This window comes from Carcharodon carcharias, chromosome 33 (assembly GCF_017639515.1).
Source record: "Carcharodon carcharias isolate sCarCar2 chromosome 33, sCarCar2.pri, whole genome shotgun sequence".
NCBI classification, from domain to species: Eukaryota; Metazoa; Chordata; class Chondrichthyes; order Lamniformes; family Lamnidae; genus Carcharodon; species Carcharodon carcharias.
Window position 1 is genome coordinate 7,854,007 of NC_054499.1, and position 26,534 is coordinate 7,880,540.

Here is a 26,534-nt window from a genome sequence, read left to right on the forward strand (position 1 = left end):
CTCGTACTCCAGTGTAAGTCAGTGTGTGTGGGACTCGTACTCCAGTGTAAGTCAGTGTGTTTGGGACTCGTATCCCAGTGAGAGTCAGTGTGTGGGGGACCCGTACCCCAGTGAGAGTCAGTGTGTGTGAGACCTGTACCCCACTGAGAGTCAGTGTGTGTGGGACCCGTACCCCAGTGAGAGTCAGTGTGTGTGGGACCCGTACCCCAGTGAGGGTCAGTGTGTGTGGGACCCGTACCCCAGTGAGAGTCAGTGTGTGTGGGAACTGTACCCCAGTAGAGTCAGTGTGTGTGGGACCCGTACGCCAGTGAGAGTCAGTGTCTGTATTACCCGTAACCCAGTGAGAGTCAGTGTGTGTGAGACCTGTACCCCACTGAGAGTCAGTGTGTGTGGGATCCGTATCCCACTGAGAGTCAGTGTGTGAGGGATCCGTATCCCAGTGAGAGTCAATGTGTGTGGGACCCGTACCCCAGTGAAAGTCAGTGTGTGTGGGATCCGTACCCCAGTGAGAGTTAGTGTGAGTGGGACCCGTACCCGAATGTGAGTCAGTGCGTGCGGGACCTGCACCCCAGTGTGAGTTAATGCGTGTCGGACCCCTACCCCAGTGAGAGTCAGTGTGTGTGGGACCCGTACCCAAGTGAGAGTCAGTGTGTGTGGGACCCGTACGCAAGTGAGAGTCCGTGTGTGTGGGACCCGTACCCCAGTGAGGGTCAGTGTGTGTGGAACCCGTACCCCAGTGAGGGTCAGTGTGTGTGGGACCCGTACCCCAGTGAGAGTCAGTGTGTTTGGGATCCGTACCCCAGTGACAGTCAGTGTGTGTGTAACCCGTACCCCAGTGAAAGTCAGTGTATGTGGGACCTGTACCCCAGTGAGAGTCAGTGTGTGTGGGACTCCTACTCCAGTGAGAGTCAGTGTGTGTGGGACCCGTACCCCGGTGAGAGTCAGTGTGTGTGGGACCCGTACCCAAGTGAGAGTCAGAGTGTGTGGGACCCGTACACCAGTGAGAGTCAGTGTGTGTGGGACGCGAACCCAAGTGAGAGTCCGTGTGTGTGGGACCCGTATCCCAGTGACGGTCAGTGTGTGTGGGATCCGTACCCCAGTGAGAGTCAGTGTGTGTGGGACCCGTACCCCAGTGAGAGTCAGTGTGTTTGGGATCCGTACCCCAGTGACAGTCAGTGTGTGTGTAACCCGTACCACAGTGAAAGTCAGTGTATGTGGGACCTGTACCCCAGTGAGAGTCAGTGTGTGTGGGACTCCTACTCCAGTGTAAGTCAGTGTGTGTGGGACTCGTAATCCAGTGTAAGTAAGTGTGTGTGGGACTCGTACCTCAGTGTAAGTCAGTGTGTGTGGGACTCGTATCCCAGTAAGAGTCAGTGTGTGGGGGACCCGTACCCCAGTGAGAGTCAGTGTGTGTGAGACCTGTACCCCACTGAGAGTCAGTGTGTGTGGGAACCGTACCCCAGTGAGAGTCAGTGTGTGTGGGACCCGTATCCCAGTGAGGGTCAGTGTGTGTGGGATCCGTACCCTAGTGAGAGTCAGTGTGTGTGGGACCCGCACCCCAGTGAGAGTCAGTGTGTTTGGGATCCGTACCCCAGTGAGAGTCAGTGTGTGTGGGACCCGTACCCCAGTGAGAGTCAGTGTGTGTGGGACCTGTACATCAGTGAGAGTCAGTGTGTGTGGGACTCCTACTCCAGTGTAGGTCAGTGTGTGTGGGACTCGTACTCCAGTGTAAGTCAGTGTGTGTGGGACTCGTACTCCAGTGTAAGTCAGTGTGTTTGGGACTCGTATCCCAGTGAGAGTCAGTGTGTGGGGGACCCGTACCCCAGTGAGAGTCAGTGTGTGTGAGACCTGTACCCCACTGAGAGTCAGTGTGTGTGGGACCCGTACCCCAGTGAGAGTCAGTGTGTGTGGGACCCGTACCCCAGTGAGGGTCAGTGTGTGTGGGACCCGTACCCCAGTGAGAGTCAGTGTGTGTGGGACCCGTACCCCAGTGAGAGTCAGTGTGTGTGGGACCCTTACCCCAGTGAGAGTCAGTGTGTGTGAGACCTGTACCCCAGTAGAGTCAGTGTGTGTGGGACCCGTACGCCAGTGAGAGTCAGTGTCTGTATTACCCGTAACCCAGTGAGAGTCAGTGTGTGTGAGACCTGTACCCCACTGAGAGTCAGTGTGTGTGGGATCCGTATCCCACTGAGAGTCAGTGTGTGAGGGATCCGTATCCCAGTGAGAGTCAATGTGTGTGGGACCCGTACCCCAGTGAGAGTCAGTGTGTGTGGGATCCGTACCCCAGTGAGAGTTAGTGTGAGTGGGACCCGTACCCGAATGTGAGTCAGTGCGTGAGGGACCTGCACCCCAGTGTGAGTTAGTGCGTGTCGGACCCCTACCCCAGTGAGAGTCAGTGTGTGTGGGACCCGTACCCAAGTGAGAGTCAGTGTGTGTGGGACCCGTACGCAAGTGAGAGTCCGTGTGTGTGGGACCCGTACCCCAGTGAGGGTCAGTGTGTGTGGAACCCGTACCCCAGTGAGGGTCAGTGTGTGTGGGACACGTACCCCAGTGAGTGTCAGTGTGTGTGGGACCCATACCCCAGTGAGAGTCAGTGTGTGTGGGATCTGTATCCCATGAGAGACAGTGTGTGTGGGATCGGCACCCCAGTGAGAGTCAGTGTGTGTGGGACCCGTACCCGAGTGAGAGTCAGTGTGTGTGGGACCCGTACCCCAGTGAGAGTCAGTGTGTGTGGGACCCGTACCCCAGTGAGTCAGTGTGTGTGGGACCCGTACCCCAGTGAGAGTCAGTGTGTGTGGGAACTGTACCCCAGTAGAGTCAGTGTGTGTGGGACCCGTACCCCAGTGAGAGTCAGTGTCTGTATTACCCGTAACCCAGTGAGAGTCAGTGTGTGTGAGACCTGTACCCCACTGAGAGTCAGTGTGTGTGGGATCCGTATCCCAGTGAGAGTCAGTGTGTGTGGGATCCGTATCCCAGTGAGAGTCAGTGTGTGTGGGACCCGTACCCCAGTGAGAGTCAGTGTGTGTGGGATCCGTACCCCAGTGACAGTCAGTGTGTGTGGGACTCCTACTCCAGTGTAAGTCAGTGTGTGTGGGACTCGTACCCCAGTAAGAGTCAGTGTGTGCGGGACCCATACCCCAGAGAGAGTCAGTGTGTGTGGGATCCGTACCTCAGTGAGAGTCATTGTGTGTGAGACCCATAGCCCAGTGAGAGTCAGTGTGTGCGGGACCTGTACCCCAGTGAGAATTAGTGTGTGTCGGACCCCTACCCCAGTAAGAGTCAGTGTGTGTGGGACCCGTACCCAAGTGAGAGGCAGTGTGTGTGGGACCCGTACCCAAGTGAGAGTCCGTGTGTGTGGAACCCGTAGCCCAGTGAGGGTCAGTGTGTGTGGGACACGTACCCCAGTGAGAGTCAGTGTGCGTGGGACCCGTACCCAAGTGAGAGTCAGTGTGCTTGGGACCCGTACCCCAGTGAGAGTCAGTGTGTGTGGGACCCGTACCCCAGTGAGAGTAAGTGTGCGTGGGACCCGTACCCAAGTGAGAGTCAGTGTGCGTGGGACCCGTACCCCAGTGAGAGTCAGTGTGTGTGGGACCCGTACCCCAGTGAGGATCAGTGTGCGTGGGACCCGAACCCCAGTGAGAGTCAGTGTGTGTGCGAACTGTACCCCAGTAGAGTCAGTGTGTGTGGGACCCGTACCCCAGTGAGATTCAGTGTCTGTATTACCCGTAACCCAGTGAGAGTCAGTTTGTGTGAGACCTGTACCCCACTGAGAGTCATTGTGTGTGGGACTCGTACTCCAGTGTAAGTCAGTGTGTGTGGGACTCGTACCCCAGTGTAAGTCAGTGTGTGTGGGACTTGTATCCCAGTGAGAGTGAGTGTGTGGGGGACCCGTACCCCAGTGAGAGTCAGTGTGTGTGGGACCCGTACGCAAGTGAGAGTCAGAGTGTGTGGGACCCGTACCCCAGTGAGAGTCAGTGTGTGTGGGACCCGAACCCAAGTGAGAGTCCGTGTATGTGGGACCCGTATCCCAGTGAGGGTCAGTGTTTGTGGGATCCGTACCCCAGTGAGAGTCAGTGTGTGTGAGACCCGTACCCCAGTGAGAGTCAGTGTGTTTGGGATCCGTACCCCAGTGAGAGTCAGTGTGTTTGGGATCCGTACCCCAGTGAGAGTCAGTGTGTGTGTGACCCGTACCCCAGTGAAAGTCAGTGTATGTGGGACCTGTACCCCAGTGAGAGTCAGTGTGTGTGGGACTCCTACTGCAGTGTAAGTCAGTGTGTGTGGGACTCGTATCGCAGTGAGAGTCAGTGTGTGTGGGAACAGTACCCCAGTGAGAGTCAGTTGTGTGGGACCCATACCCTAGTGAGAATCATTGTGTGTGTGGGACCCGAATCCCAGTGAGAGTCCGTGTGTGTGGGACCCGTACCCCAGTGAGGGTCAGTGTGTGTGGAACCCGTACCCCAGTGAGGGTCAGTGTGTGTGGGACACGTACCCCAGTGAGAGTCAGTGTGTGTGGGACCCGTACCCCAGTGAGAGTCAGTGTGTGTGGGAACCGTACCCCAGTGAGAGTCAGTTGTGTGGGACCCATACCCTAGTGAGAATCATTGTGTGTGTGGGACCCGAATCCCAGTGAGAGTCCGTGTGTGTGGGACCCGTACCCCAGTGAGGGTCAGTGTGTGTGGAACCCGTACCCCAGTGAGGGTCAGTGTGTGTGGGACACGTACCCCAGTGAGAGTCAGTGTGTGTGGGACCCGTACCCCAGTGAGAGTCAGTGTGTGTGGGATCCGTATCCCATGAGAGACAGTGTGTGTGGGTTCGGTACCCCAGTGAGAGTCAGTGTGTTTGGGACCCGTACCCGAGTGAGAGTCCGTGTGTGTGGGACCCGTACGCCAGTGAGAGTGAGTGTGTGTGGGATACGTACCCCAGTGAGAGACAGTGTGTGTGAGACCCATACCCCAGTGAGAGTCAGTGTGTGTGGGACCCGTACCCCAGTGAGAGTCAGTGTGTGTGGGACCCGTACCCCAGTGAGAGTCAGTGTGTGTGGGAACTGTACCCCAGTAGAGTCAGTGTGTGTGGGACCCGTACCCCAGTGAGAGTCAGTGTCTGTATTACCCATAACCCAGTGAGAGACAGTGTGTGTGAGACCCATACCCCAGTGAGAGTCAGTGTGCGTGAGACCTGTACCCCACTGAGAGTCAGTGTGTGTGGGATCCGTATCCCAGTAAGAGTCAGTGTGTGCGGGACGCATACCCCAGCGAGAGTCATTGTGTGTGGGATCCGTACCTCAGTGAGAGTCAGTGTGTGTGGGACCCATAGCCCAGTGAGAGTCAGTGTGTGCGGGACCTGTACCCCAGTGAGAGTTAGTGTGTGTCGGACCCCTACCCCAGTGAGAGTCAGTGTGTGTGGGACACGTACCCCAGTGAGAGTCAGTGTGCGTGGGACCCGTACCCAAGTGAGAGTCAGTGTGCGTGGGACCCGTACCCCAGTGAGAGTCAGTGTGTGTGGGACCCGTACCCCAGTGAGAGTCAGTGTGTGTGGGACCCGTACCCCAGTGAGAGTCAGTGTGTGTGGGACCCGTACGCAAGTGAGAGTCAGAGTGTGTGGGACCCGTACCCCAGTGAGAGTCAGTGTGTGTGGGACCCGAACCCAAGTGAGAGTCAGTGTGTGTGAGACCCGTACCCCAGTGAGAGTCAGTGTGTTTGGGATCCGTACCCCAGTGAGAGTCAGTGTGTGTGTGACCCGTACCCCAGTGAAAGTCAGTGTGTGTGGGACCTGTACCCCAGTGAGAGTCAGTTGTGTGGGACCCGTACCCTAGTGAGAATCATTGTGTGTGTGGGACCCGAATCCCAGTGAGAGTCCGTGTGTGTGGGACCCGTACCCCAGTGAGGGTCAGTGTGTGTGGAACCCGTACCCCAGTGAGGGTCAGTGTGTGTGGGACACGTACCCCAGTGAGAGTCAGTGTGTGTGGGACCCGTACCCCAGTGAGAGTCAGTGTGTGTGGGATCCGTATCCCAAGAGAGACAGTGTGAGGGGGATCGGTACCCCAGTGAGAGTCAGTGTGTGTGGGACCCGTACCCCAGTGAGAGTCAGTGTGTGTGGGACCCGTACGCAAGTGAGAGTCAGAGTGTGTGGGACCCGTACCCCAGTGAGAGTCAGTGTGTGTGGGACCCGAACCCAAGTGAGAGTCAGTGTGTGTGGGACCCGTACCCCAGTGAGAGTCAGTGTGTGTGGGAACTGTACCCCAGTAGAGTCAGTGTGTGTGGGACCCGTACCCCAGTGAGAGTCAGTGTCTGTATTACCCATAACCCAGTGAGAGACAGTGTGTGTGAGACCCATACCCCAGTGAGAGTCAGTGTGTGTGAGACCTGTACCCCACTGAGAGTCAGTGTGTGTGGGATCCGTATCCCAGTAAGAGTCAGTGTGTGCGGGACGCATACCCCAGCGAGAGTCATTGTGCGTGGGATCCGTACCTCAGTGAGAGTCAGTGTGTGTGGGACCCATAGCCCAGTGAGAGTCAGTGTGTGCGGGACCTGTACCCCAGTGAGAGTTAGTGTGTGTCGGACCCCTACCCCAGTGAGAGTCAGTGTGTGTGGGACACGTACCCCAGTGAGAGTCAGTGTGCGTGGGACCCGTACCCAAGTGAGAGTCAGTGTGCGTGGGACCCGTACCCCAGTGAGAGTCAGTGTGTGTGGGACCCGTACCCCAGTGAGAGTCAGTGTGCGTGGGACCCGTACCCAAGTGAGAGTCAGTGTGTGTGAGACCCGTACCCCAGTGAGAGTCAGTGTGTGTGGGACCCGAACCCCAGTGAGAGTCAGTGTGTGTGCGAACTGTACCCCAGTAGAGTCAGTGTGTGTGGGACCCGTACCCCAGTGAGAGTCAGTGTGTGTGCGAACTGTACCCCAGTAGAGTCAGTGTGTGTGGGACCCGTACCCCAGTGAGAGTCAGAGTCTGTATTACCCGTAACCCAGTGAGAGTCAGTGTGTGTGACACCTGTACCCCACTGAGAGTCAGTGTGTGTGGGATCCGTATCCCAGTGAGAGTAAGTGGGTGTGGGATCCGTATTCCAGTGAGAGTCAGTGTGTGTGGGACCCGTACCCCAGTGAGAGTCAGTGTGTGTGGGATCCGTACCCCAGTGACAGTCAGTGTGTGTGGGACCCGTACCCCAGTGAAAGTCAGTGTATGTGGGACTCCTACTCCAGTGTAAGTCAATGTGTGTGGGACTCGTACTCCAGTGTAAGTCAGTGTGTGTGGGACTCGTACCCCAGTGTAAGTCAGTGTGTGTGTCACCCGTACCCCAGTGAAAGTCAGTGTATGTGGGACCTGTACCCCAGTGAGAGTCAGTGTGTGTGGGACTCCTACTACAGTGTAAGTCAGTGTGTGTGGGACTCGTACTCCAGTGAGAGTCAGTGTGTGTGGGACCCGTACCCCAGTGAGAGTCAGTGTGTGTGGGATCCGTACCCCAGTGACAGTCAGTGTGTGTGGGACCTGTACCCCAGTGAGAGTTAGTGTGTGTCGGACCCATAGCCCAGTGAGAGTCAGTGTGTACGGGACCTGTACCCCAGTGAGAGTTAGTGTGTGTCGGACCCCTACCCCAGTGAGAGTCAGTGTGTGTGGGACCCGTACCCCAGTGAGAGTCCGTGTATGTGGGACCCGTATACCAGTGAGGGTCAGTGTTTGTGGGATCCGTACCCCAGTGAGAGTCAGTGTGTGTGAGACCCGTACCCCAGTGAGAGTCAGTGTGTTTGGGATCCGTACCCCAGTGAGAGTCAGTGTGTGTGTGACCCGTACCCCAGTGAAAGTCAGTGTGTGTGGGACCTGTACCCCAGTGAGAGTCAGTTGTGTGGGACCCGTACCCTAGTGAGAATCATTGTGTGTGTGGGACCCGAATCCCAGTGAGAGTCCGTGTGTGTGGGACCCGTACCCCAGTGAGGGTCAGTGTGTGTGGAACCCGTACCCCAGTGAGGGTCAGTGTGTGTGGGACACGTACCCCAGTGAGAGTCAGTGTGTGTGGGACCAGTACCCCAGTGAGAGTCAGTGTGTGTGGGATCCGTATCCCATGAGAGACAGTGTGTGTGGGATACGTACCCCAGTGAGAGGCAGTGTGTGTGAGACCCATACCCCAATGAGAGTCAGTGTGTGTGGGACCCGTACCCCAGTGAGAGTCAGTGTGTGTGGGACCCGTACCCCAGTGAGAGTCAGTGTGTGTGGGAACTGTACCCCAGTAGAGTCAGTGTGTGTGGGACCCGTGCTCCAGTGAGAGTCAGTGTCTGTATTACCCGTAACCCAGTGAGAGTCAGTGTGTGTGAGACCTGTACCCCACTGAGAGTCAGTGTGTGTGGGATCCGTATCCCAGTGAGAGTCAGTGTGTGTGGGATCCGTATCCCAGTGAGAGTCAGTGTGTGTGGGACCCGTACCCCAGTGAGAGTCAGTGTGTGTGGGATCCGTACCCCAGTGACAGTCAGTGTGTGTGGGACCCGTACCCCAGTGAAAGTCAGTGTATGTGGGACTCCTACTCCAGTGTAAGTCAATGTGTGTGGGACTCGTACTCCAGTGTAAGTCAGTGTGTGTGGGACTCGTACCCCAGTGTAAGTCAGTGTGTGTGTCACCCGTACCCCAGTGAAAGTCAGTGTATGTGGGACCTGTACCCCAGTGAGAGTCAGTGTGTGTGGGACTCCTACTACAGTTTAAGTCAGTGTGTGTGGGACTCGTACTCCAGTGAGAGTCAGTGTGTGTGGGACCCGTACCCCAGTGAGAGTCAGTGTGTGTGGGATCCGTACCCCAGTGACAGTCAGTGTGTGTGGGACCTGTACCCCAGTGAGAGTTAGTGTGTGTCGGACCCATAGCCCAGTGAGAGTCAGTGTGTACGGGACCTGTACCCCAGTGAGAGTTAGTGTGTGTCGGACCCCTACCCCAGTGAGAGTCAGTGTGTGTGGGACCCGTACCCCAGTGAGAGTCCGTGTATGTGGGACCCGTATCCCAGTGAGGGTCAGTGTTTGTGGGATCCGTACCCCAGTGAGAGTCAGTGTGTGTGAGACCCGTACCCCAGTGAGAGTCAGTGTGTTTGGGATCCGTACCCCAGTGAGAGTCAGTGTGTGTGTGACCCGTACCCCAGTGAAAGTCAGTGTGTGTGGGACCTGTACCCCAGTGAGAGTCAGTTGTGTGGGACCCGTACCCTAGTGAGAATCACTGTGTGTGTGGGACCCGAATCCCAGTGAGAGTCCGTGTGTGTGGGACCCGTACCCCAGTGAGGGTCAGTGTGTGTGGAACCCGTACCCCAGTGAGGGTCAGTGTGTGTGGGACACGTACCCCAGTGAGAGTCAGTGTGTGTGGGACCCGTACCCCAGTGAGAGTCAGTGTGTGTGGGATCCGTATCCCATGAGAGACAGTGTGTGGGGGATCGGTACCCCAGTGAGAGTCAGTGTGTGTGGGACCCGTACCCGAGTGAGAGTCAGTGTGTGTGGGACCCGTACCCCAGTGAGAGTCAGTGTGTGTGGGACCCGTACCCCAGTGAGAGTGAGTGTGTGTGGGATACGTACCCCAGTGAGAGGCAGTGTGTGTGAGACCCATACCCCAATGAGAGTCAGTGTGTGTGGGACCCGTACCCCAGTGAGAGTCAGTGTGTGTGGGACCCGTACCCCAGTGAGAGTCAGTGTGTTTGGGATCCGTACCCCAGTGAGAGTCAGTGTGTGTGTGACCCGTACCCCAGTGAAAGTCAGTGTGTGTGGGACCTGTACCCCAGTGAGAGTCAGTTGTGTGGGACCCGTACCCTAGTGAGAATCATTGTGTGTGTGGGACCCGAATCCCAGTGAGAGTCCGTGTGTGTGGGACCCGTACCCCAGTGAGGGTCAGTGTGTGTGGAACCCGTACCCCAGTGAGGGTCAGTGTGTGTGGGACACGTACCCCAGTGAGAGTCAGTGTGTGTGGGACCCGTACCCCAGTGAGAGTCAGTGTGTGTGGGATCCGTATCCCATGAGAGACAGTGTGTGTGGGATACGTACCCCAGTGAGAGGCAGTGTGTGTGAGACCCATACCCCAATGAGAGTCAGTGTGTGTGGGACCCGTACCCCAGTGAGAGTCAGTGTGTGTGGGACCCGTACCCCAGTGAGAGTCAGTGTGTGTGGGAACTGTACCCCAGTAGAGTCAGTGTGTGTGGGACCCGTGCTCCAGTGAGAGTCAGTGTCTGTATTACCCGTAACCCAGTGAGAGTCAGTGTGTGTGAGACCTGTACCCCACTGAGAGTCAGTGTGTGTGGGATCCGTATCCCAGTGAGAGTCAGTGTGTGTGGGATCCGTATCCCAGTGAGAGTCAGTGTGTGTGGGACCCGTACCCCAGTGAGAGTCAGTGTGTGTGGGATCCGTACCCCAGTGACAGTCAGTGTGTGTGGGACCCGTACCCCAGTGAAAGTCAGTGTATGTGGGACTCCTACTCCAGTGTAAGTCAATGTGTGTGGGACTCGTACTCCAGTGTAAGTCAGTGTGTGTGGGACTCGTACCCCAGTGTAAGTCAGTGTGTGTGTCACCCGTACCCCAGTGAAAGTCAGTGTATGTGGGACCTGTACCCCAGTGAGAGTCAGTGTGTGTGGGACTCCTACTACAGTGTAAGTCAGTGTGTGTGGGACTCGTACTCCAGTGAGAGTCAGTGTGTGTGGGACCCGTACCCCAGTGAGAGTCAGTGTGTGTGGGATCCGTACCCCAGTGACAGTCAGTGTGTGTGGGACCTGTACCCCAGTGAGAGTTAGTGTGTGTCGGACCCATAGCCCAGTGAGAGTCAGTGTGTACGGGACCTGTACCCCAGTGAGAGTTAGTGTGTGTCGGACCCCTACCCCAGTGAGAGTCAGTGTGTGTGGGACCCGTACCCCAGTGAGAGTCCGTGTATGTGGGACCCGTATCCCAGTGAGGGTCAGTGTTTGTGCGATCCGTACCCCAGTGAGAGTCAGTGTGTGTGAGACCCGTACCCCAGTGAGAGTCAGTGTGTTTGGGATCCGTACCCCAGTGAGAGTCAGTGTGTGTGTGACCCGTACCCCAGTGAAAGTCAGTGTGTGTGGGACCTGTACCCCAGTGAGAGTCAGTTGTGTGGGACCCGTACCCTAGTGAGAATCACTGTGTGTGTGGGACCCGAATCCCAGTGAGAGTCCGTGTGTGTGGGACCCGTACCCCAGTGAGGGTCAGTGTGTGTGGAACCCGTACCCCAGTGAGGGTCAGTGTGTGTGGGACACGTACCCCAGTGAGAGTCAGTGTGTGTGGGACCCGTACCCCAGTGAGAGTCAGTGTGTGTGGGATCCGTATCCCATGAGAGACAGTGTGTGGGGGATCGGTACCCCAGTGAGAGTCAGTGTGTGTGGGACCCGTACCCGAGTGAGAGTCAGTGTGTGTGGGACCCGTACCCCAGTGAGAGTCAGTGTGTGTGGGACCCGTACCCCAGTGAGAGTGAGTGTGTGTGGGATACGTACCCCAGTGAGAGGCAGTGTGTGTGAGACCCATACCCCAATGAGAGTCAGTGTGTGTGGGACCCGTACCCCAGTGAGAGTCAGTGTGTGTGGGACCCGTACCCCAGTGAGAGTCAGTGTGTGTGGGAACTGTACCCCAGTAGAGTCAGTGTGTGTGGGACCCGTGCTCCAGTGAGAGTCAGTGTCTGTATTACCCGTAACCCAGTGAGAGTCAGTGTGTGTGAGACCTGTACCCCACTGAGAGTCAGTGTGTGTGGGATCCGTATCCCAGTGAGAGTCAGTGTGTGTGGGATCCGTATCCCAGTGAGAGTCAGTGTGTGTGGGACCCGTACCCCAGTGAGAGTCAGTGTGTGTGGGATCCGTACCCCAGTGACAGTCAGTGTGTGTGGGACTCCTACTCCAGTGTAAGTCAGTGTGTGTGGGACTCGTACCCCAGTAAGAGTCAGTGTGTGCGGGACCCATACCCCAGCGAGAGTCAGTGCGTGTGGGATCCGTACCTCAGTGAGAGTCAGTGTGTGTGGGACCCATAGCCCAGTGAGAGTCAGTGTGTACGGGACCTGTACCCCAGTGAGAGTTAGTGTGTGTCGGACCCCTACCCCAGTGAGAGTCAGTGTGTGTGGGACCCGTACCCCAGTGAGAGTCCGTGTATGTGGGACCCGTATCCCAGTGAGAGTCAGTGTGTGTGGGACCCGTACCCCAGTGAGAGTCAGTGTGTGTGGGACCCGTACCCCAGTGAGAGTCAGTGTGTGTGGGAACTGTACCCCAGTAGAGTCAGTGTGTGTGTGACCCGTGCTCCAGTGAGAGTCAGTGTCTGTATTACCCGTAACCCAGTGAGAGTCAGTGTCTGTATTACCCGTAACCCAGTGAGAGTCAGTGTGTGTGGGATCCGTATCCCAGTGAGAGTCAGTGTGTGTGGGACCCGTACCCCAGTGAGAGTCAGTGTGTGTGGGATCCGTACCCCAGTGACAGTCAGTGTGTGTGGGACTCCTACTCCAGTGTAAGTCAGTGTGTGTGGGACTCGTACCCCAGTAAGAGTCAGTGTGTGCGGGACCCATACCCCAGCGAGAGTCAGTGCGTGTGGGATCCGTACCTCAGTGAGAGTCAGTGTGTGTGGGACCCATAGCCCAGTGAGAGTCAGTGTGTACGGGACCTGTACCCCAGTGAGAGTTAGTGTGTGTCGGACCCCTACCCCAGTGAGAGTCAGTGTGTGTGGGACCCGTACCCCAGTGACAGTCCGTGTATGTGGGACCCGTATCCCAGTGAGGGTCAGTGTTTGTGGGATCCGTACCCCAGTGAGAGTCAGTGTGTGTGAGCCCCGTACCCCAGTGAGAGTCAGTGTGTTTGGGATCCGTACCCCAGTGAGAGTCAGTGTGTGTGTGACCCGTACCCCAGTGAAAGTCAGTGTATGTGGGACCTGTACCCCAGTGAGAGTCTATGTGTGTGGGACCCGTACCACAGTGAAAGTCAGTGTATGTGGGACCTGTACCCCAGTGAGAGTCAGTTGTGTGGGACCCGTACCCTAGTGAGAATAATTGTGTGTGTGGGACCTGAATCCCAGTGAGAGTCAGTGTGTGTGGGTCCCGTACCCCAGTGACGGTCAGTGTGTGTGGGACCCATACCCAAGTGAGAGTCAGAGTGTGTGGGACCCGTACCACAGTGAGAGTCAGTGTGTGTAGGACCTGTACCCCAGTGTAAGTCAGTGTAGGTGGGACCTGTACCCAAGTGAGAGTCATTGTGTGTGGGACTCCTACTACAGTGTAAATCAGTGTGTGTGGGACTCGTACTCCAGTGTAAGTCAGTGTGTGTGGGACCCGTACCCCAGTGAGAGTCAGTGTGTGTGGGACCCGTACCCCAGTGAGAGTCAGTGTGTGTGGGAACTGTACCCCAGTAGAGTCAGTGTGTGTGGGACCCGTGCTCCAGTGAGAGTCAGTGTCTGTATTACCCGTAACCCAGTGAGAGTCAGTGTGTGTGAGACCTGTACCCCACTGAGAGTCAGTGTGTGTGGGATCCGTATCCCAGTGAGAGTCAGTGTGTGTGGGATCCGTATCCCAGTGAGAGTCAGTGTGTGTGGGACCCGTACCCCAGTGAGAGTCAGTGTGTGTGGGATCCGTACCCCAGTGACAGTCAGTGTGTGTGGGACTCCTACTCCAGTGTAAGTCAGTGTGTGTGGGACTCGTACCCCAGTAAGAGTCAGTGTGTGCGGGACCCATACCCCAGCGAGAGTCAGTGCGTGTGGGATCCGTACCTCAGTGAGAGTCAGTGTGTGTGGGACCCATAGCCCAGTGAGAGTCAGTGTGTACGGGACCTGTACCCCAGTGAGAGTTAGTGTGTGTCGGACCCCTACCCCAGTGAGAGTCAGTGTGTGTGGGACCCGTACCCCAGTGAGAGTCCGTGTATGTGGGACCCGTATCCCAGTGAGAGTCAGTGTGTGTGGGACCCGTACCCCAGTGAGAGTCAGTGTGTGTGGGACCCGTACCCCAGTGAGAGTCAGTGTGTGTGGGAACTGTACCCCAGTAGAGTCAGTGTGTGTGGGACCCGTGCTCCAGTGAGAGTCAGTGTCTGTATTACCCGTAACCCAGTGAGAGTCAGTGTCTGTATTACCCGTAACCCAGTGAGAGTCAGTGTGTGTGGGATCCGTATCCCAGTGAGAGTCAGTGTGTGTGGGACCCGTACCCCAGTGAGAGTCAGTGTGTGTGGGATCCGTACCCCAGTGACAGTCAGTGTGTGTGGGACTCCTACTCCAGTGTAAGTCAGTGTGTGTGGGACTCGTACCCCAGTAAGAGTCAGTGTGTGCGGGACCCATACCCCAGCGAGAGTCAGTGCGTGTGGGATCCGTACCTCAGTGAGAGTCAGTGTGTGTGGGACCCATAGCCCAGTGAGAGTCAGTGTGTACGGGACCTGTACCCCAGTGAGAGTTAGTGTGTGTCGGACCCCTACCCCAGTGAGAGTCAGTGTGTGTGGGACCCGTACCCCAGTGACAGTCCGTGTATGTGGGACCCGTATCCCAGTGAGGGTCAGTGTTTGTGGGATCCGTACCCCAGTGAGAGTCAGTGTGTGTGAGACCCGTACCCCAGTGAGAGTCAGTGTGTTTGGGATCCGTACCCCAGTGAGAGTCAGTGTGTGTGTGACCCGTACCCCAGTGAAAGTCAGTGTATGTGGGACCTGTACCCCAGTGAGAGTCTATGTGTGTGGGACCCGTACCACAGTGAAAGTCAGTGTATGTGGGACCTGTACCCCAGTGAGAGTCAGTTGTGTGGGACCCGTACCCTAGTGAGAATAATTGTGTGTGTGGGACCTGAATCCCAGTGAGAGTCAGTGTGTGTGGGTCCCGTACCCCAGTGACGGTCAGTGTGTGTGGGACCCATACCCAAGTGAGAGTCAGAGTGTGTGGGACCCGTACCACAGTGAGAGTCAGTGTGTGTAGGACCTGTACCCCAGTGTAAGTCAGTGTAGGTGGGACCTGTACCCAAGTGAGAGTCATTGTGTGTGGGACTCCTACTACAGTGTAAATCAGTGTGTGTGGGACTCGTACTCCAGTGTAAGTCAGTGTGTGTGGGACCCATACCCCAGTGAGAGTCAGTGCGTGTGGGACGCGAACCCGAGTAAGAGTCAGTATGTGTGGGACCCGTACCCCAGTAAGAGACAGTGTGTGTGGGACCCATACCCCAGTGAGAGTCAGTGTGCGTGGGACTCGTACTCCCGTGTAAGTCAGTGTGTCTGGGACACGTACCCCAGTGACAGTCAGTGTGTGTGGGACACGTACCCCAGTGAGAGTCAGTGTGTGTGGGACTCGTGCTCCAGTGTAAGTCAGTGTGTGTGGGACTCGTATCCCAGTGAGAGTCAGTGTGTGGGGGACCCGTACCCCAGTGAGAGTCAATGTGTGTGGGACCCGTACCCAAGTGAGAGTCCGTGTGTGTGGGACCCGTACCCAAGTGAGACTCTGTGTGTGTGGGACCCGTACACCAGTGAGAGTCCGTGTGTGTGGAACCCGTACCCCAGTGAGGGTCAGTGTGTGTGGGACCCGTACCCCAGTGAGGGTCAGTGTGTGCGGGACACGTACCCCAGTGAGAGTCAGTGTGTGTGGGACCCGTACCCCAGTGAGAGTCAGTGTGTGTGGGACCCGTACCCCAGTGAGAGTCAGTGTGTGTGGGACCCGTACCCGAGTCAGAGTCAGTGTGTGCGCGTCCTGTACCCCAGTGAGAGTCCGTGTGCGCGGGACCCATAACCCACAGAGACAGTGTGTGTGGGACCCGTACCCCAGTGAGAGTCAGTGTGTGTGGGACCCGTACCAAAGTGAGGGTCAGTGTGCGTGGAACCAATACCCCAGTGAGAGTCAGTGTGTGTTGGAACCATACCCCACTGAGAGTCAGTGTGTGTGGGACCCGTACCCCAGTGAGAGTCAGTGTGTGTGGGACCCGTACCCAAGTGAGAGTCAGAGCGTGTGGGACCCGTACCCCAGTGAGAGTACGTGTGTGTGGGACCCGTATCCCAGTGAGGGTCAGTGTGTGTGGGATCCGTACCCCAGTGAGAGTTAGTGTGTGTAGGACCCGTACCCTAGTGAGAGTCAGTGTGTTTGGGATCCATACCCCAGTGAGAGTTAGTGTGTGTGTAACCCGTACCCCAGTGATAGTCACTGGATGTGGGATCTGTACCCCAGTGAGAGTCAGTGTGTGTGGGACTCCTACTCCAGTGTAAGTCAGTGTGTGTGGGTCTCCTACTCCAGTGTAAGTCAGTATGTGTGGGACTCGTACCCCAGTGTAAGTCAGTGTGTGTGGGACTCGTATCCCAGTGAGAGTCAGTGAGTGGGGGACCCGTACCCCAGTGAGAGTCAGTGTGTGTGAGACCTGTACCCCACTGAGAGTCAGTGTGTGTGGGATCCGTATCTCAGTGAGAGTCAGTGTGTGTGGGCCCGTACCCCAGTGCGAGTCAGAGTGTGTGGGATCCGTATCCCATGAGAGACAGTGTGTGTGGGATCGGTACCCCAGTGAGAGTCAGTGTGTGTGGGACCCGTACCCCAGTGAGAGTCAGTGTGTGTGGGACCCGTACCCCAGTGAGAGTCAGTGTGTGTGGGACCCGTACCCCAGTGAGAGTCAGTGTGTGTGGGAACTGTACCCCAGTAGAGTCAGTGTGTGTGGGACCCGTACCCCACTGAGAGTCAGTGTCTGTATTACCCGTAACCCAGTGAGAGTCAGTGTGTGTGAGACCTGTACCCCACTGAGAGTCAGTGTGTGTGGGATCCGTATCCCAGTGAGAGTCAGTGTGTGTGGGATCCGTATCCCAGTGAGAGTCAGTGTGTGTGGGACCCATACCCCAGTAAGAGTCAGTGTGTGTGGGATCCGTACCCCAGTGACAGTCAGTGTGTGTGGGACTCCTACTCCAGTGTAAGTCAGTGTGTGTGGGACTCGTACCCCAGTAAGAGTCAGTGTGTGCGGGACCCATACCCCAGTGAGAGTCAGTGTGTGTGGGATCCGTACCTCAGTGAGAGTCAGTGTGTGTGGGACCCATAGCCCAGTGAGAGTTAGTGTGAGTGGGACCCGTACCCCAATGAGAGTCAGTGTGTGCGGGACCTGTACCCCAGTGAGAGTTAGTGTGTGTCGGACCCCTACCCCAGTGAGAGTCAGTGTGTATGGGACCCGTACCCCAGTGTAAGTCAGTGTGTGTGGGACCCGTACCCCAATTAGAGTCAGTTAGTGGGGGACCCGTACCCCAGTGACAGTCAGTGGGTGTGGGACCCGTACACTAGTGAGAGACCGTGTGTGTGGGACCCGTACCCTAGTGAGAATCATTGTGTGTTTGGGACCCAAATCCCAGTGAGAGTCAGTGTGTGTGGGTCCCGTACCCCAGGGACAGTCAGTGTGTGTGGGACCCGTACCACAGTGAGAGTCAGTGTGTGTGGGACTCCTACTACAGAGTAAGTCAGTGTGTGTGGGACTAGTACTCCAGTGTAAGTCTGTGTGTGTGGGACTCGTACTCCAGTGAGAGTCAGTGTGTGTGGGACCCGTACCCAAGTGAGAGTCAGTGTGTGTGGGACCCGTACCCAAGTGAGAGTCAGAGTGTGAGGGACCCGTACCCCAGTGAGAGTCAGTGTGTGTGGGACCCGTACCCCAGTGAGAGTCAGTGTGTGTGGCACCCGTACCCCAGTGAGGGTCAATGTGTGTGGGACCCGTACCCAAGTGATAGTCCGTGTGTGTGGGACCCGTACCCCAGTGAGGGTCAATGTGTGTGGGACCCGTACCCAAGTGAGGGTCAGTGTGTGTGGGACCCGTAGCCCAGTGAGAGTCAGTGTGTGTGGGACCCGTACCCCAATGAGGGTCAGTGTGTGTGGGACCCATACGCCAGTGAGAGTCAGTGCGTGTGGGACGCGTACCCGAGTAAGAGTCAGTATGTGTGGGACCCGTACCCCAGTGAGAGTCAGTGTGTGCGGGACCCGTACCCCAGTAAGAGACAGTGTGTTTGGGACCCGTACCCCAGTGAGAGTAAGTGTGTGTGGGTCCCGTACCCCAGTGACAGTCAGTTTGTGTGGGACCCATACCCCAGTGAGAGTCAGTGTGTGTGGGACCCATACCACAGTGAGAGTCATTGTGTGTGGGACCCGTACCCCAGTGTAAGTCAGTGTATGTGGGACCTGCACCCCAGTGAGAGTCAGGGTGTGTGAGACTCCTACTACAGAGTAAGTCAATGTGTGTGGGACTCGTACTCCAGTGTAAGTCAGTGTGTGTGGGACTCATACTCCAGTGAGAGTCAGTGTGTGTGGGACCCGTACCCAAGTGAGAGTCAGTGTGTGTGAGACCCGTACCCCAGTGAGAGTCAGGGTATTACCCGTACCCCAGTGAGAGTCAGTGTGTGTGAGACCTGTACCACACTGAGAGTCAGTGTGTGTGGGATCCGTATCTCAGTGAGAGTCAGTGTTTGTGGGATCTGTACCCCAGTGAGAGTCAGTGTGTGTGGGACTCGTACCCCAATGAGAGTCAGTTAGTGGGGGACCCGTACCCCAGTGACAGTCAGTGGGTGTGGGACCCGTACACTAGTGAGAGTCAGTGTGTGTGGGACCCGTACCCTAGTGAGAATCATTGTGTGTGTGGGACCCGAATCCCAGTGAGAGTCAGTGTGTGTGGGTCCCGTACCCCAGTGACAGTCAGTGTGTGTGGGACCCATACCCCAGTGAGAGTCAGTGTGTGTGGGACCCGTACCACAGTGAGAGTCATTGTGTGTGGGACCCGTACCCCAGTGTAAGTCAGTGTATGTGGGACCTGTACCCCAGTGAGAGTCAGTGTGTGTGGGACTCCTACTACAGAGTAAGTCAGTGTGTGTGGGACTCGTACTCCAGTGTAAGTCAGTGCGTGTGGGACTCGTACTCCAGTGAGAGTCAGTGTGTGTGGGACCCGTACCCAAGTGAGAGTCAGTGTGTGTGAGACCCGTACCCCAGTGAGAGTCAGGGAGTGTATTACCCATACCCCAGTGAGAGTCAATGTGTGTGAGACCTGTACCCCACTGAGAGTCAGTGTGCGTGGGATCCGTATCTCAGTGAGAGTCAGTGTGTGTGGGACCCATAGCCCAGTGAGAGTCAGTGTGCGTGGGACCCGTACCCCAGTAAGAGTCAGTGTGTGTGGGACCCGTACCCCACTGAGAGTCAGTGTGTGGGGGATCCGTACCCCAGTGAGAGTCAGTGTGTGTGGGACCCGTACCCCAGTGAGAGTCAGTGTGCGTGGGACCCGTACCCCAGTGAGAGTCAGTGTGTGTGGGACCCGTACCCCAGTGAGAGTCAGTGTGTGTGGGACCCGTACCCCAGTGAGGGTCAGTGTGCGTGTGACCCGTACCCCAGTGAGAGTCAGTGTGTGTGGGACTCTTACCCCAGTGAGAGTCAGTGTGTGTGGGACCCGTACCCAAGTGTACGTCCGTGTGTGTGGGACGCATACCCTACTGAGAGTCAGTGTGTGTGGGAAATGTACCCAACTGAGAGTCAGTGTGTGTGCTACCCGTACCCCAGTGTAAGTCAGTGTGTGTCGGACTCGAACCCCAGTGAGAGTCAGTGTGTGGGGGACCCGTACCCCACTGAGAGTCAGTGTGTGTGGGACACGTACCCCAGTGAGAGTCAGTGTGCGTGGGACCCGCACCCCAGTGAGAGTCAGTGTGTGCGGGACCCGTACCCCAGTGAGAGTTTGTGTGTGTGGGACCCGTACCCTAGTGAGGGTCAGTGTGTGTGGGACCCGTATCCCAGTGAGGGTCAGTGTGTGTGGGACCCGTACCCCAGTGAGAGTCAGTGTGTGTGTGGGACCCGTACCCCAGTGAGGGTCAGTGTGTGCGGGAAAGGTACCCCAGTGAGAGTCAGTGTGTGTGGGACCCGTACCCCAGTGAGAGTCAGTGTGTGTGGGACCCGTACCCCAGTGAGAGTCAGTGTGTGTGGGACCCGTACCCCAGTGAGAGTCAGTGTGTGTGGGTCCCGTACCCCAGTGACAGTCAGTTTGTGTGGGACCCATACCCCAGTGAGAGTCAGTGTGTGTGGGACCCATACCACAGTGAGAGTCATTGTGTGTGGGACCCGTACCCCAGTGTAAGTCAGTGTATGTGGGACCTGCACCCCAGTGAGAGTCAGGGTGTGTGAGACTCCTACTACAGAGTAAGTCAATGTGTGTGGGACTCGTACTCCAGTGTAAGTCAGTGTGTGTGGGACTCATACTCCAGTGAGAGTCAGTGTGTGTGGGACCCGTACCCCAGTGAGAGTCAGTGTGTGTGAGACCCGTACCCCAGTGAGAGTCAGGGTATTACCCGTACCCCAGTGAGAGTCAGTGTGTGTGAGACCTGTACCACACTGAGAGTCAGTGTGTGTGGGATCCGTATCTCAGTGAGAGTCAGTGTTTGTGGGATCTGTACCCCAGTGAGAGTCAGTGTGTGTGGGACTCGTACCCCAATGAGAGTCAGTTAGTGGGGGACCCGTACCCCAGTGACAGTCAGTGGGTGTGGGACCCGTACACTAGTGAGAGTCAGTGTGTGTGGGACCCGTACCCTAGTGAGAATCATTGTGTGTGTGGGACCCGAATCCCAGAGAGAGTCAGTGTGTGTGGGTCCCGTACCCCAGTGACAGTCAGTGTGTGTGGGACCCATACCCCAGTGAGAGTCAGTGTGTGTGGGACCCGTACCACAGTGAGAGTCATTGTGTGTGGGACCCGTACCCCAGTGTAAGTCAGTGTATGTGGGACCTGTACCCCAGTGAGAGTCAGTGTGTGTGGGACTCCTACTACAGAGTAAGTCAGTGTGTGTGGGACTCGTACTCCAGTGTAAGTCAGTGCGTGTGGGACTCGTACTCCAGTGAGAGTCAGTGTGTGTGGGACCCGTACCCAAGTGAGAGTCAGTGTGTGTGAGACCCGTACCCCAGTGAGAGTCAGGGAGTGTATTACCCATACCCCAGTGAGAGTCAATGTGTGTGAGACCTGTACCCCACTGAGAGTCAGTGTGCTTGGGATCCGTATCTCAGTGAGAGTCAGTGTGTGTGGGACCCATAGCCCAGTGAGAGTCAGTGTGCGTGGGACCCGTACCCCAGTAAGAGTCAGTGTGTGTGGGACCCGTACCCCACTGAGAGTCAGTGTGTGGGGGATCCGTACCCCAGTGAGAGTCAGTGTATGTGGGACCCGTACCCCAGTGAGGGTCAGTGTGCGTGTGACCCGTACCCCAGTGAGAGTCAGTGTGTGTGGGACCCATAGCCCAGTGAGAGTCAGTGTGCGTGGGACCCGTACCCCAGTAAGAGTCAGTGTGTGTGGGACCCGTACCCCACTGAGAGTCAGTGTGTGGGGGATCCGTACCCCAGTGAGAGTCAGTGTGTGTGGGACCCGTACCCCAGTGAGGGTCAGTGTGCGTGTGACCCGTACCCCAGTGAGAGTCAGTGTGTGTGGGACTCTTACCCCAGTGAGAGTTAGTGTGTGTGGGACCCGTACCCCAGTGAGAGTCAGTGTGTGTGGGACCCGTACCCCAGTGAGGGTCAGTGTGCGTGGGCCCCGTACCCCAGTGAGAGTCAGTGTGTGTGGGACCCGTACCCCAGTGGGAGTCATTGTGTGTGGGACCTGTACCCCAGTGAGGCTCAGTGTGCGTGGGACCCGTATCCCAGTGAGGGTCAGTGTGCGTAGGACCCGTACCCCAGTGAGGGTCAGTGTGTGTGGGACCCGTACCCTAGTGAGAGACAGTGTGTGTGGGACCCGTACCCAAGTGTACGTCCGTGTGTGTGGGACGCATACCCTACTGAGAGTCAGTGTGTGTGGGAAATGTACCCAACTGAGAGTCAGTGTGTGTGCTACCCGTACCCCAGTGTAAGTCAGTGTGTGTCGGACTCGAACCCCAGTGAGAGTCAGTGTGTGGGGGACCCGTACCCCACTGAGAGTCAGTGTGTGTGGGACACGTACCCCAGTGAGAGTCAGTGTGCGTGGGACCCGCACCCCAGTGAGAGTCAGTGTGTGCGGGACCCGTACCCCAGTGAGAGTTTGTGTGTGTGGGACCCGTACTCTAGTGAGGGTCAGTGTGTGTGGGACCCGTATCCCAGTGAGGGTCAGTGTGTGTGGGACCCGTACCCCAGTGAGAGTCAGTGTGTGTGTGGGACCCGTACCCCAGTGAGGGTCAGTGTGTGCGGGAAAGGTACCCCAGTGAGAGTCAGTGTGTGTGGGACCCGTACCCCAGTGAGAGTCAGTGTGTGTGGGACCCGTACCCCAGTGAGAGTCAGTGTGTGTGGGACCCGTACCCCAGTGAGAGTCAGTGTGTGTGGGACCCGTAACCCACTGAGAGTCAGTGTGTGTGGGACCCGTAACCCAGTGAGAGTCAGTGTGTGGGGGACCCGTACCCCAGTGATAGTCAGTGTGTGTGGGACCCGTAACCCACTGAGAGTCAGTGTGTGTGGGACCCGTAACCCAGTGAGAGTCAGTGTGTGTGTGGGACCCGTACCCCAGTGAGGGTCAGTGTGTGTGGGAAAAGTACCCCAGTGAGAGTCAGTGTGTGTGGGACCCGTACCCCAGTGGGAGTCAGTGTGTGTGGGACCCGTACCCCAGTGAGAGTCAGTGTGTGTGGGACCCGTAACCCACAGAGAGTCAGTGTGTGTGGGACCCGTAACCCAGTGAGAGTCAGTGTGTGGGGGACCCGTACCCCAGTGATAGTGTGTGTGTGGGACCCGTAACCCACTGAGAGTCAGTGTGTGTGGGACCCGTAACCCAGTGAGAGTCAGTGTGTGGGGGACCCGTACCCCAGTGAGAGTCAGTGTGTGTGGGGGACCCGTACCCCAGTGATAGTCAGTGTGTGTGGGACCCGTACCTTAGTGAGAGTCAGTGTGTGTGGTTCCCGTACCCCAGTGAGAGTCAGTGTGTGTGGTTCCCGTACCCCAGTGAGAGTCAGTGTGTGTGGTTCCCGTACCCCAGTGAGAGTCAGTGTGTGTGGGACCCGTACCCCAGTGAGAGTCAGTGTGTGTGGTTCCCGTACCCCAGTGAGAGTCAGTGTGTGTGGTTCCCGTACCCCAGTGAGAGTCAGTGTGTGTGGTTCCCGTACCCCAGTGAGAGTCAGTGTGTGTGGTTCCCGTACCCCAGTGAGAGTCAGTGTGTGTGGTTCCCGTACCCCAGTGAGAGTCAGTGAGTGTGGGACCCATAGCCCAGTGAGAGTCAGTGTGCATGGGACCCGTACCCCAGTGGGAGTTAGTGTGTGTGGGACCTGTACCCCAGTGAGGGTCAGTGTGCGTGGGACCCGTACCCCAGTAAGAGTCAGTGTGTGTGGGACCCATACCCCACTGAGAGTCAGTGTGTGTGGGACCCTTACCCCAGTGAGAGTCAGTTTGTGTGGGACCCGTACCCCAGTGAGGGTCAGTGTGCGTGTGACCCGTACCCCAGTGAGAGTCAGTGTGTGTGGGACTCTTACCCCAGTGAGAGTCAGTGTGTGTGGGACCCGTACCCCAGTGAGAGTCAGTGTGTGTGGGACCCGTACCCCAGTGAGGGTCAGTGTGCGTGGGCCCCGTACCCCAGTGAGAGTCAGTGTGTGTGGGACCCGTACCCCAGTGGGAGTCATTGTGTGTGGGACCTGTACCCCAGTGAGGCTCAGTGTGCGTGGGACCCGTATCCCAGTGAGGGTCAGTGTGCGTAGGACCAGTACCCCAGTGAGGGTCAGTGTGTGTGGGACCCGTACCCTAGTGAGAGACAGTGTGTGTGGGACCCGTACCCAAGTGTACGTCCGTGTGTGTGGGACGCATACCCTACTGAGAGTCAGTGTGTGTGGGAAATGTACCCAACTGAGAGTCAGTGTGTGTGCTACCCGTACCCCAGTGTAAGTCAGTGTGTGTCGGACTCGAACCCCAGTGAGAGTCAGTGTGTGGGGGACCCGTACCCCACTGAGAGTCAGTGTGTGTGGGACACGTACCCCAGTGAGAGTCAGTGTGCGTGGGACCCGCACCCCAGTGAGAGTCAGTGTGTGCGGGACCCGTACCCCAGTGAGAGTTTGTGTGTGTGGGACCCGTACCCTAGTGAGGGTCAGTGTGTGTGGGACCCGTATCCCAGTGAGGGTCAGTGTGTGTGGGACCCGTACCCCAGTGAGAGTCAGTGTGTGTGTGGGACCCGTACCCCAGTGAGGGTCAGTGTGTGCGGGAAAGGTACCCCAGTGAGAGTCAGTGTGTGTGGGACCCGTACCCCAGTGAGAGTCAGTGTGTGTGGGACCCGTACCCCAGTGAGAGTCAGTGTGTGTGGGACCCGTACCCCAGTGAGAGTCAGTGTGTGTGGGACCCGTAACCCACTGAGAGTCAGTGTGTGTGGGACCCGTAACCCAGTGAGAGTCAGTGTGTGGGGGACCCGTACCCCAGTGATAGTCAGTGTGTGTGGAACCCGTAACCCACTGAGAGTCAGTGTGTGTGGGACCCGTAACCCAGTGAGAGTCAGTGTGTGTGTGGGACCCGTACCCCAGTGAGGGTCAGTGTGTGTGGGAAAAGTACCCCAGTGAGAGTCAGTGTGTGTGGGACCCGTACCCCAGTGGGAGTCAGTGTGTGTGGGACCCGTACCCCAGTGAGAGTCAGTGTGTGTGGGACCCGTAACCCACAGAGAGTCAGTGTGTGTGGGACCCGTAACCCAGTGAGAGTCAGTGTGTGGGGGACCCGTACCCCAGTGATAGTCAGTGTGTGTGGGACCCGTAACCCACTGAGAGTCAGTGTGTGTGGGACCCGTAACCCAGTGAGAGTCAGTGTGTGGGGGACCCGTACCCCAGTGAGAGTCAGTGTGTGTGGGGGACCCGTACCCCAGTGATAGTGTGTGTGGGACCCGTACCTTAGTGAGAGTCAGTGTGTGTGGTTCCCGTACCCCAGTGAGAGTCAGTGTGTGTGGTTCCCGTACCCCAGTGAGAGTCAGTGTATGTGGTTCCCGTACCCCAGTGAGAGTCAGTGTGTGTGGGACCCGTACCCCAGTGAGAGTCAGTGTGTGTGGTTCCCGTACCCCAGTGAGAGTCAGTGTGTGTGGTTCCCGTACCCCAGTGAGAGTCAGTGTGTGTGGTTCCCGTACCCCAGTGAGAGTCAGTGTGTGTGGTTCCCGTACCCCAGTGAGAGTCAGTGTGTGTGGTTCCCGTACCCCAGTGAGAGTCAGTGTGTGTGGTTCCCGTACCCCAGTGAGAGTCAGTGCCCTGACAATAACTCAGGCAATGTCTGCATTGCACTGTCGGTTTCTTTTCAATCACCTCCTCCACAGGCCTCACACCCTATCTACCCCGTTACCTCATTAGTGCTGAGGGGATGTCTCCATGGTAACCTCGACAGTTCCTTCTCTTCTGCACTTTCTGTCCCTGTGTAATAAGCGAACATGAGTTAGAGAGAGCTGCTGAGTGGTATTTCACCAACAGAGAACCCCAGAGGTCATGACATTGAGGGGATTATCTCCACTGGGGAGACTGTTCGAGGACAGTCTGAGCTCTTCTGCGTCTCTGGTTTGGATACAGTCCACACGGTCTCTAGAGTAGGAAAATCTGAAAAGCATTGACAGGTCAACCATCCAACAATTCATTCTTCTTCATCCTGGTGTTCATCTGACTCACTACCCTATAACTCCTGTTCCTGGCACAGACCAAGGCCAGCCCCACTCACCCTCCCTCGAACCATTCTCCCCTTCCCTTACCTCAGCATTTTAATGTTCCTGGAACAATTTACCCTCAAACGTTTACCTCGGGCTCCAAAGCTGCTGCTCGCAGTAACTCCAGGCCAACTCTTCCCAAGTACTGCCGCATTGCCAAGGGACCGTCTCCAAAGTTCCCACTCCAGTCACAAACGTAGAGTGGCTCGTTCAGCTACCACCTTACACAGTTCCTCCTCTTTCCGAACCTGTTGCCGGCCAGCCTCTGTCAGAGGTTTGAGGAGGTGCAGTGAGCTGAGCGCCAAACCTCGCGGACCTCGATGTGTCCATGGGCGTAGCTCCCACACATGGCGGGTCAACGGCGGATGGGAACTGATGGAAAGGTGTTCGGGTCCGCTAACCAGCGCCGCAGACCAAAGGTCTTTCCGAATCTGCAGCTCACTCATGTCCTGGCAAAACAGAGTAGCTTCAACGAGGCCGACTGAATGATACAGGAGGAGGCCACTTGGCCTGCGCTGGCCCTTTGAAGAGCTATCCAGTCCCCCTGCTCTTTACCCCCATAGCCCTGCAAATCTGCCATTTCCTTTTCAAGTATTTATCCGATTCCCCTCCTGGAAGTTCCAATTGCGTCTGCTTCCGCCGCCCTTTCAGGCATCGCCTCCCCAGGTCGTTTGCTGCAGAATTTCCTACATGTCAACCGTGACTACACTTTTTTCAGAAGTATTTAATTGTTAAAGGCGCTATACAAATGCAAGTTTTTTTTGTAATGAGCTCGCTGCTCGACAAAGGAAAATCTCAAATTCTGCCTCTGGCTCTTCTGTCAATTAGTTTAAATGTTTCCTTCTGGTTACTGACGCCCCCCCAACTGCCAATTCCTTCTCGTTTATTTTTATCAAAACCTCCCCCCCCCCGCCCAATGATTTTGAACACCATCACTTAACCTCCTCTGCTCTGAGGGGAACAATCCCAGCTTCTCCACACTAACTGGAGTCCCTTCTCCCCGGCTTAAAGTTTATTCACGTTTGATACCA

General features: G+C 56.7%; 1 protein-coding gene across 3 annotated transcripts in view; it reads right to left on the reverse strand.

Moving 5' to 3' along the window:
* LOC121272384 (monocarboxylate transporter 13-like) overlaps window positions 1-26,534 on the reverse strand; it is a 189,208-nt gene that overhangs the window by 119,071 nt on the left and 43,603 nt on the right. For all 3 annotated transcript variants that reach the window (XM_041179046.1, XM_041179051.1, XM_041179041.1), the window contains exon 2: window positions 25,152-25,219. The gene's annotated coding sequence lies outside the window, so the exon portion shown is untranslated. The remainder of the gene's footprint in view (window positions 1-25,151; window positions 25,220-26,534) is intronic.